General features: G+C 48.1%; 1 non-coding gene across 1 annotated transcript; it reads right to left on the bottom strand.

Moving 5' to 3' along the window:
• Positions 1-4,447: 4,447 nt before the first annotated feature.
• Positions 4,448-4,519, bottom strand: TRNAC-GCA (transfer RNA cysteine (anticodon GCA)). Its single transcript has one exon. It is a non-coding gene; the product is annotated as a tRNA-Cys (tRNA).
• Between the last annotated feature and the right edge of the window lie 5,247 nt (positions 4,520-9,766).

Genomic DNA, 9,766 nt, shown 5'->3' with positions numbered 1-9,766 from the left:
GATTTCAGCTCCACTTTGCCCAGAGGGAACCTTCACCCCACTCCCAACCAGGTTCTTGTCTATGGGATCACTGTAGGGGGGCTGGGACCCTTGATGTCTTTTCTCTCTCTATGACAGGCCAGGGTGCAATAACTGGGGCATCTGAGCACCCACGACCTTCTGTGGGGCTGCCATTCCCCTATCCCTTCTGTGGTCTCATCTGTCATTGTCTCCAGACTTTCTTCTGTCCATCGTCAGCACCATCCCAAGCCAGCTGCACTCACCTCAAAAAGACAGTGTCCCCTGGTGGGTGTAAATCACTGACCTCTGTCCTCTCTGAGCACTGACTGCCCCTCTTTTCTTGGCCTCTCAGTCTGTGCAGATGGGACCTTTCCCTCCAGTGCTGGAGGATTCGCTCTTCTCATCTACCCTTGTCCCACACAGTACAGCAGGTGGGAATCTTGCATATACTGAGGTGGCTTAGGAGTAGAAACCCCCCCCAGACCTTCCATACAATTGGCACTTGCCCCTCACTCAGCAGGATTGAAACTTGCACAGGGAGACTGCTGGCCCACATCTCCTCTGGGCATGAGCAAAGCAGCAGGGTGGAAAAGGAACTTGGAGGTGCTGCAAATTGAACCCAAGACCTCATACATGCTAAGCATGTGCTCTACCACTGAACTACATCCCCAGATGGGCTCTGTTTGTTGTGGGTTACACCAGGGGCAGGCAATCAATGGCACGTGTGCTGAAGGTGGCACACAAGCTGATTTTCAGTGGCACTCACAGTGCCTGGGTCCTGGCCACCAGTGTTGGGGGCTCTGCATTTTAATTTAATTTTAAATGAAGCTTCTTAAACATTTTTAAAAACCTTTTTTACTTTACATACAACAATAGTTAGTTATATATTATAGACTTAAAGAAAGAGACCTTCTGAAAACATTGAAATGTATGACTGGCACGCGAAACCTTAAATTAGAGTGAATAAATAAAGACTCGGCACAGCACTTCTGAAAGGTTGCTGACCCCTGGGTTACATTCAGAGCCCTCTTGTTTCCAGAGCATCCAGTGGCCTAAGAGCAGCAGGGGGGACACATTCCCTGCTCTCAGGGCCAAACCTGCTGTCCTGGAGGCTGCTGGTTCTTAGGGGTCACTTTGCAGCAGGGCCAGATTCAATGTGTGGGGCAGAAAGAGTGGGTGCCCTGGATTCAGGGTGCAGAGATACACTCAGGCCTCTCCCCTGCATTGGGTGGGGGGTGCTGCCACCTCCTGCTGGAAGGTGATGGAAGGGGAGGGGCACCGTGAGTCACTCAACACCTGACCCTGCTGGCAGAAGTGCTGTGGGAAGCTCCAGGTATTTCTAGGATCTGCTCTTTCCACCTGCCTGTAAAGTCCAGCTTTCCCCAGCACATTCACTGCGGTGCAATTGGCTCACTGTTTCCATGGCTGCACAGCAAAGAATCACTCCCAGTTTCCCTTCTAGCTGCAGCAGGAGCAGCAGGATTAGCCTGTGTCAGTGTTAATGAGGGATCTAGTTGTAGATTGCTTATTCATTCCCCACCTTGACAAATTCACACAGGTCCCTTCCATGCCAGATTCCAGCACTCAGTGATTCTGGTAGCAGGGGTTGGGCCTGACGACTTTCAGGGTTCTTTTTCCCCTCCACCTGGAGTGAACTCAGCTTTTCCCTCATCCAGACAGATGCGCATTTTGAATTACCAACAGGTCGAACTAAGAAATGAGGGGAGAGGGAACATCTCACGGCCAGGCTGGGATGTGCCCAGGGCCCCCCCTGCTTTTTCACTGTTTCCATGGAATTTGCTGGCCCCCTGCTCTTGCACAAGGGACCAGAGAAAGATCTTGCTGTTCCTGTGTCTGTGCAAAGAAAATTGTTGGCTTCTGTTATGAAAGAGAGGTGGGGAAATGGCCCATGTTAGGACAATATGGCCTCAGTAGTTAAGACCCCTAAGGGACTCAGGCTGAGAACTGATAGAACTCCACTCATCTGGGATTTAACAAATTGTCTCTTCCAGGGAGACACCTGGGAACTTGTGACATGTCGATCCCAGACTCTGGGGTTTGGGCTGCTTTAACTCATGGTTAAAAACATGACTTGATTCCAAGAAGGGGAGAGGAGAAGCCTGAAGCTGACTTTAGTCCCAGCCTGGGGTCTTCTGAAGGGTGGGAAACATCCTTGGCTGCACCCAGGGACAGCAGGCTACTGGTGACATACCAGGGCTGGGATGAGAGGGGAATGTTACATGACTTTATCACACAGGCCCCATCCTGCTTCTCAGAGCCCACAGGTGAGAATCTAGAGAAGGGTGAGTCATTTTCTCAGCTGCCTTCTCAGGAGTAGTCAGTAGCCATCCTTGACCAGAGTCCAGGGGAGCAACCACAGCAGTTCTTGCAGAGAGCTCTGGCTGCCAGGGGATCCAGCTAGGAGAGGGAGTGCTGGGGATCTGGAGGGCCAGTCCAGTAGGGGCCTGTCTCAGGAGTCAGAAGTTGGCTTTGCCAGTGGGGGGTCATAGAGTCACAGATGGGGGTTGGGGATGGGGGAAGTAGGGACTACAGGATATGAGGCTGGCTAAACTGAAACTGCACCACAAAAAACCCCCCCTTTTGCTCCAGCTAAAAGCCCTACTTTGGCCTTTCCCCCTTTCATAAAAATCTCCATATCTACCCAACTGTCAGAAACCCTTCTCCATGGGTATTTTCACAGTTTCTTCCTTTTTTCATGTCTCGTACAAATATTTTGGCCATGGAAATGATCAGTAATTTAACATGAGAAAAACAATCAAACAACACATTTGTATCTCTCTTCTCCAATGATGGTGTGTCTCTATTTAGCTACTGAAAAAGTCTAGGCAGGCAGAGTCACCCCTGCAGTATTTAGCAAAGGGATAGCTCAGTGGTTTGTTGCATTAACTTACTAAATATAGAAATTGAGCTTCAGTTATTGAGGGGGCACTTAAGAATCTGGGGCAAAATCAACTCGTCCTGCTATATGGGCAAAACAGTACTCAGTCCTGCTAGTGAAGGCAGGGGCTGGACTTAATGGTCCCTTCCAGTTCTAGGGAGATAGGGGGACCTCCATTAGCTTTTTTTCTTACTTCACTGTTCAGACCCAGGACTTGCACCAGCAGTCCTTGGGGCCCTGGGACAGAACTGAGCTTCACTGGCAGCAGTGAGGGAGAACGGTTGGGGACTGAACTGTCTGGGGATATTTTAATCCTTATCTAATTTTCAGAGGGTTAAATCAATGCAGCTTCCACTTCTCTGTCTCTCCCAAGGAAATAACGTTTCTGGTGCGAAGTACCAAACCTTTTAAAATAAGAAGTGAAATGAAATGGCCACAGAAACCTAGGAAATTTCTCTTAGTCTCTAGGGTGCCAAGCCACACATGTCTCTTGTTCTTTTTGAGGACACGACTAACACAAGCACTGTCCTCTGAAACCACTGAGATGAGAAGCCATGTTCTTTGTTCAATGAGCATTGAAGCTGAAAAGGGGATATTTATCCTCTTTGATTTCTAGGCCCCTACTCTAATGCCCTAAAACTCCAACAGGATAGAACACCCTTTGAACTCCACAGCCATGAATAGCCACAGTATGAGCCTACTAGCCCCCTGACCCGTGCAACAAAGGAGAAGCTCTGAACCTCTCTGCTGGCCCCCATGCTCCCTGCTTGGGCTGCACTTGAAACCTCATTGGGGTTTCCTTGGGCATGATGTTAGTTTCTTTGACTTCACTCCCAGAAAGGGTGTAATTTTAAGAGCAGGTTTCAAATAGTGCAAGTTAACCAGCCAGAAGGGGCAGCAGGTGTCAGTGTAGGAGCCATTGAAATAACTCTGCACTTACTTAGATGCAGACACAACGAGCTCTATGGTTGGTAAACGTAACAGAGACTCTGCTCCTGCTCATGAGACTAGCAGCCCATGACCGTAAACAGCTTGCCATTTCGAATACATCTGAAAGTTACACAAGAACAACCAATCTGTGTTACAGGAAGTGCCATTTATTAGAGCCCCAATTGATGCCGTGTGCACAAACAGAGAATTGAACGTGTAACAGGGAGTTTGGTAAATCTTGGTTATTTTATTTTTGTAACAGGCTCCTGTCCACCTCCAGTAGAGTTTTCAGTCCCAATGGCAATTTACTTACCAAATGTAACCCAGACTAGTCCATTCCTCCCAAGTGGATGTGGTTCTCGTTCTTCTGCACATTGTAGCCCATGGAGGCCAAGGCCCTGCAAATGTGTCTTCATGTGCCTTTGTTTAATTGATGGAAACAAATCTAGACACTTGGACAATTGAAAGTGATTTCAGCAGCAGGACATGTTTGCTAGGTTTTTATGCATTTGCACAGGAAAACATTGAGTGTGTCCATTCAGTTCATGAATCCCTATTTAGTGGAGCTCCTGAACATACTGGCAATGGAATTACTTTAATTGAAGAAACCAGTTTGCAAGGGGGTACTTGGATTTGAACCAAGGACCACTTGATCTGCAGTCAAACACTCTACCACTGAGTTATACCCTCATGACATTTATCTAAGCAAGTCAGTGATCTTAAGGATTTTGAAGGACCGGCTCCCCCTCAGCAAGCTCCTTTTCTATTCCTGGACCACAGGGGTTTTAAAAATGGGGTTTGATTAAACTTTATATACACATGTAGACACAACAGCTTGCACATACACCAGCATAGCTTCCTCCAGTGACAGAGCTACCACCTCTCGGGGAGATGGGTTAACTACACGGATGGGACAGCTCTTTCCCCTCCACTGAGAGCATCTTCATTATTTATAAATAGGTGGGAAATAACCTCCTGAATGGACAGTATCCAAATTATCAAATATTGCTGTGTCTGCATTTAATATGGGTAACTGGTCATATTGGGCTGGATTAGTAGGAGCGTTGTCAGCAGATCGAGGGAAGTGATTATTCCCCTCTATTCGGCACTGGTGAGGCCACATCTGGAGCATTGTGCCCAGTTTCCCCCTCCGTCCACTACAGAAACAAATTGGAGAGAGTCTAGGGGAGGGCAACAAAAATAATTAGGGGGCAGGGGACTTACTAGGAGAGGCTGAGGGCAGGGCCACCCAGAGGGGCGGCAGGTGGGGCAATTTGCCCCAGGGCCCTGCAGGGCCCCCATGAGAATATAGTATTCTAGAGTATCGCAACTTTTTTTTATGGAAGGGGCCCCTGAAAATGTTTTGCCCCAGACCCCCTGAATCCTGTGGGCGGCCCTGCCCAGACCATGGTGCTGTTTCCCCACTCCACCCCCTTTCCTCATTCTCCTCCCTCTGAGGCCCCACCTGTGCTCTGCCCTCACTCCCATTTGTGCACTTCCCACCCCTGCTCTTCCTTTTTGGCTGAGGCCTGCTGGTCCACCTTTCGCTTGCTCCTCTCCTCCCTCAAGGCCTCCTCGCGCCTCTCCAACCCCTACCCCAAGGTCTGCCTGCTGCCCACCCACCTCTCTGCCCCCTCCCCTGAGACTCACCCTGCCCACCACCCACACCTCTCTGCCCCCTCCCCTGAGACTCACCCTGCCCACACCTCTCTGCCCCTCCCCTGAGACCCACCCTGTCCACCTCTTTCTTTGGTCATCTGTTGTTATTCCTTGAATCATCAAAGATGGAATAAAAAGCTGAGTTTACTCCAGGTTGAGGAAAGAAAGGAGCCACCAACCCCCTGGCAAAGCTCAGTGCCACAGAGAAAACCTGCCCCCTGCTATCACAATCACTGATGTGCTGGGGATATGACGGGAAAGGGACTGTCTGAATGTTCAAGGTAGGAAATGGACAACAGTCTACAACAATATCATTAGTCACAAACATACTCTCATCATACTCCAGCCAGAAGGGAAATAGCAGGAATTCTTGCAGTTCCGCCATGGACACACTTACACAACGGCACAGCAGTGAGTGTGTTGTGGAAGCTGGTCTGAGGAAACAACTGGAGTTGATCAGTCACTGAGAACAGAACTAGAGTGTAGAAAGAGACACATATCAAGCAAATAGTTGTGGCCAAAAGGTTAAGGTGATGGGCTAGCAATACATTGGGGTCTCTTCATGCAGGTTTAAGTCCTGCTAACTATGGAGGAAGTTGTGGCTCTTCAGTTTCAACAGAGCTGGGTCTTGTCCCACTCTCAGGCTAGGCCTACACTACAGGGTAATGTGGCTTTAGTTAAGATGTTGTTTTAATTGAACAGCTGTTGGATCTCCACCCTGTGTCACCAGAGCACATCCATGCTAGCATCTCTTGGATTGCCATGGAGAGCAGTGCACTGTGGGTAGCTATCCCACTGTGCAACTGGCTGCAGGTACTTTGGGAAGGGTTTGCGATGGCTCACGGGCTGGTGCAGCATCACATGATGCAGGTTTCTCTATCCCATTGTTCTATGGGCATCCTACTGGATTTCCAGCTGCTTTTCAACTGCAATGTGCAAGTGATGGGGGAGAGACAGTGTGTGTTTGGGAAAAGTGAGTACGTCAGCACACTGTCTCTAAGTTCAGACAGCTGCTGGAAGCAACCAGTCCTGGGGCAGGGGACAGCCCCAACATCAGCCCCCTTCTCTCACTGGCTCAGCTCAGCACAGCGCTCTCTGTCACACGCACACACTGCTGCCTGCTTAGCTCTGTGTCAGGGGTGCTGGAACAGGGGGGTTAGAGGGCCATGGCCCCACCACTCTTTACAAAGAAGAGATAACACCCAACAGTTCAGAGCGCTCAAGCTAGCTTTGGCAGCTGTTCTCATTTCTCCACAAAATCTACTGATCCACTGTCATTTGCTGTATAAGAAAAAGTAAGGTAAGAATGGAGCAAGAAATCCTTTCCAGTGGTTAGGACTATGGAATCTGCTATTTTCAAAACAGCCAATTGCCTTTTTTTTTTCTAGTTTTCTTTGTTTAAAAGGAATTTTACTCAAATGCATAACGGGCATCTTTTCAGGGAGGAATAAGGCAAATATTCTTGCCCACCTTTATATCAATACAGGTTTAAATTGACAACTTTATCATATGCAATGAACTTATTACAAGTCATCATTCACCACACTACCCAGCCACACCAACACACTCCGTTTGCTGTTGTTACCAACACGTGCTTCCCTTCAACTTGCACTGGCCAGTGAAGTTAGATGGGGGAGGGTGGAGCCGGGATCTGCTCTGATCCGGATCGATGCTCCGATGTGACAAGATGAGACCCGGGGTCCTTCTGCATAAGACACCTTGTTTATACAGTCCTCTATGCATAATACCAGACCAGATTCAATCTTGGTCTGTGTCGTTGGGTCCCTTTGTGCTGTTTTCTCTAGGTGTTGTCCGCAATGCTTGCTCAAAACAGGGCGTTTCTAAAGAAGGTGCTGCTCTCTAATCCTAGGTCGTCATTTTGCTTTCTTTATTGGCCCAAGCTTGACAAGTTTGTATTGTCTTTTGCTCCGGCTTCCAATTCCGGTTTAATCTATCGTAGCTGTTTGAGTGGGTTCTCGCAAGCCTCACTCAATTCACATCCTCATTCAGTCATGGGCAATTGATCCAGAGTGGGGGAAGAATCTTCTCTACTTCTAGCAAAAAGGGCAACGTTTCTTTGCAACTTTAACTAATACTATGCCTTAGGGGCTAATAACATTTGAATACAAAGTTTTCCTACATTTTCTAATATAGTTGTATGAGAGAGGCACGATGCAGTCAATATGAAATACAAACATGATCAAACAGTGCACAAGAAGTTATAATGCCAGTGCAAGTGTACTGAAGATGGTGAACAGACTTAACATTAATAAGTGCTTAAAATACAATTTCATTATCAGTTCTACAGGGGCCACGAGACAACGTCTTGCCTGGGGCGTCGACTTGGTCTAGGGGAGGCCCTGTCAGGGAGAACAGGAGTTAGTGCTCACATGCCTAAATTTCAGGCTGTAATCTTGTGGCCCCTGCTCGTGGGAGGGTAATCGCGGTAAGCCCAGACTCAAGGCTGGAACAGACCCCTGATTGAGGGTGGCTGCATGGTTTACAGCACTTCTGATGTCTTATGACATGTGTCTCCCAAGCCTCGAGATCTGCAATCCCAGAAGGCCTCGCTGCCTCGCTCCTTTCACATTCTAACAGCAAGGAGCAACATAGGGTCGGGATGAGCCAAGGGGCACTAGGTAGGGGGCAACAGGCTTCAGAAGCCAAGAGTGTTTTCCTGTCTGAGCATTTTGGCTGAGACCTTCGATGGACACATGTGAGGCAGATATCCCGGCATCTGTATGGAAAGGAGCATAGGGAATCGTAAGAAGCAGTCCAGATCTGGGTCAGACTGGTCCATCTCGCCGATGTCTGTCTCCTAGCAGCAGCCAGGTGCCCCAAAGGGAATGAACAGAAACAGGTATCATCAAGTGAATCTATTTCCCTGTCACCTCCGCTCCTAAGCAAACAGAGACTATGGACAAGCTACTCTGTCATATCGGCTCAGACATGTCCTCCATGACGATTTAAAGCTCTTTTGGAGACGCCGGTTATAGTCCTGACCTACACAACATCTCTGGCAAGGAAGTTCCCGCAGTTTGACTGTGCATTGTTGTGAACAAATACTTCTTTGTTGTTTAAACGTGCTGCCTATTCATTTCATTTGGTGACCCCTAGTTCTTGTGTATGAGAGGAATTACAGTAACACTTCCTTATTTACTTTCTCCACACCAGTCATGATTTTATAGACCTCTATCATATTTCCTTTAGTCATCTTTTTCCAAGCTGAAAAGCTCCCAGTCTATTATTCTCCCAATGGAAAGACACTCTACGGATCTCCATACCCCCTTTCTGAACCTATTTTCCAAATTCCAATCCAATCTTTTTAAGATGGGGTGACCATATCTGAATGCAGTATTGAAGAATGTGGCTTACTCATGGATTTATACAGTGGCATAAAATTTTCTAATCCCTTTCTTAATGATTCCCAACACCTGATTTGCTTTTTGCACCATTGGAGTGGATGTTTTGCAGAGAACTGTCCACAGTGACTCCAAAAGATCTCCATCAACTTGAGTTGCACAGCTTATTTACATCATCATTTATAATGTAATATTCGGGCTTATGTTTGCCAATGTGGCATCACATTTGGCATTTCTGCAACATTGAATTTCATCCGCAATTTTGTGCCCTTCACCCAGTTGTGAAATTCATTTTTTAGCTCCCTCACAGTCCTGCTTCGCACTTCACTATCCTCTGTAGTTTTGAATCACAGAATTTTGTCACCTCACTGTTTAGCAGATTCACTTTTAATTGTATGTGATTCCTGTTCCCAACAGACGCACCAACTAGTTACACTGATTTGCATCCTGAAACTGATAATTCAGTCCTACTTTTGTTTCCTATGCTTTTAACACAAGTTATGATCATGTGAGGGACGTTCTCGTGAGGTGAAAGTAAGCCTGGTACGTTCTCAGTTATGGGGTTTTGGCACAGAGCGGGTACAACTGTCCAGTCCGGCCCGGCTTCCCCAGGTCTGGTGATTTAAAGGGCCCAGGGCCCCCCTGCCGAGCCCCGGGGTAGCAATCACTGGCCGAGGGATTGCTGCTCTCTCCCCGCTAGTGAACACCAGAGGCAGAGGCGGCAGGAGCTTCCTTACAGGGGGGGACACCCGGTTGTCTGAACTCTGGCACATTCCCATGACACCCCTTCCCCAAGGACCCACACTCAACACTTCCTTGCAGTATGTCACCTCTCCCTTGAGGCCACAGCCACAGAACGCCTCTCCCCCCAAACTCCATCCCTTTCCCCCACTCCATCATTTTCCTAACAGCCGGT

This window comes from Chelonoidis abingdonii, chromosome 18, assembly GCF_003597395.2.
Source record: "Chelonoidis abingdonii isolate Lonesome George chromosome 18, CheloAbing_2.0, whole genome shotgun sequence".
Classification (NCBI taxonomy): domain Eukaryota; kingdom Metazoa; phylum Chordata; order Testudines; family Testudinidae; genus Chelonoidis; species Chelonoidis abingdonii.
This window is presented reverse-complemented; position numbering and strand designations above follow the sequence as displayed.